We start from the raw sequence: 683 nt of genomic DNA on the forward strand, positions 1-683 counted from the left end.
GACACCAAAGCCATTGGTGTAACCATTCTCCAGATGATTCACAAAAAAAGCTGGTGCTTCTCCCTATTAACAACAAATCAAAAAAAAAAAAATGTGAGAAATCTATGAAACAAAGAAGAGCAACGAAGTGAATCGCGCCAAAAAAAAAAAAAGGCTCACCATAGAGATTTTTTATGCCTCGAAGAAGACACAATACAGCCTGAGCACAAGCACAATTATAAGAGATCAAAACAAACAATAAAGCTCATATTTTTTCAAAAAGTGAAGACCTTTTCTATGTTGTCTGCAGAAACAATATATTTTAAACAAAAAAACAAATGCAGATTCAACAAAATTAAAAACACAACACATTAGAACCATGAACACAGATCTCAGTATACAACGATCTATTAGAAAAAGGAGAAGCCTTTTTTGCCTACCTCGAATATGAAACAAAGGAAGAAAGCTTTTGGATCGAATTGGATGATTAGCAGGCGAGAAGATGCGAATTTATAATCCGGAGATTGGTAAGAAAAGGGGGCAGAAGAGAGAATTGAGAAACAAGTTTTTGGGATGCTTTTTCAACAACAAGATTCAGTTTTTTTATATATTTGTTATTATATCTCTCTGGAATTTTCTGGCTCGGCTACACAGAAGAATATATATATAGATAGATAGATATATATATATATATATATATATAT

At 32.2% G+C, this 683-nt stretch overlaps 1 long non-coding RNA gene across 1 annotated transcript; it reads right to left on the reverse strand.

The window, feature by feature from the left end:
* On the reverse strand, window positions 1–663 carry LOC104774628. The gene is made up of 3 exons (XR_765421.2): window positions 420–663; window positions 160–199; window positions 1–63 (listed from the first exon to the last, which is right to left on the reverse strand). It is a non-coding gene; the product is annotated as an uncharacterized LOC104774628 (long non-coding RNA).
* Between the last annotated feature and the right edge of the window lie 20 nt (window positions 664–683).

This window comes from Camelina sativa, unplaced genomic scaffold (assembly GCF_000633955.1).
Source record: "Camelina sativa cultivar DH55 unplaced genomic scaffold, Cs unpScaffold04145, whole genome shotgun sequence".
NCBI classification, from domain to species: domain Eukaryota; kingdom Viridiplantae; phylum Streptophyta; class Magnoliopsida; order Brassicales; family Brassicaceae; genus Camelina; species Camelina sativa.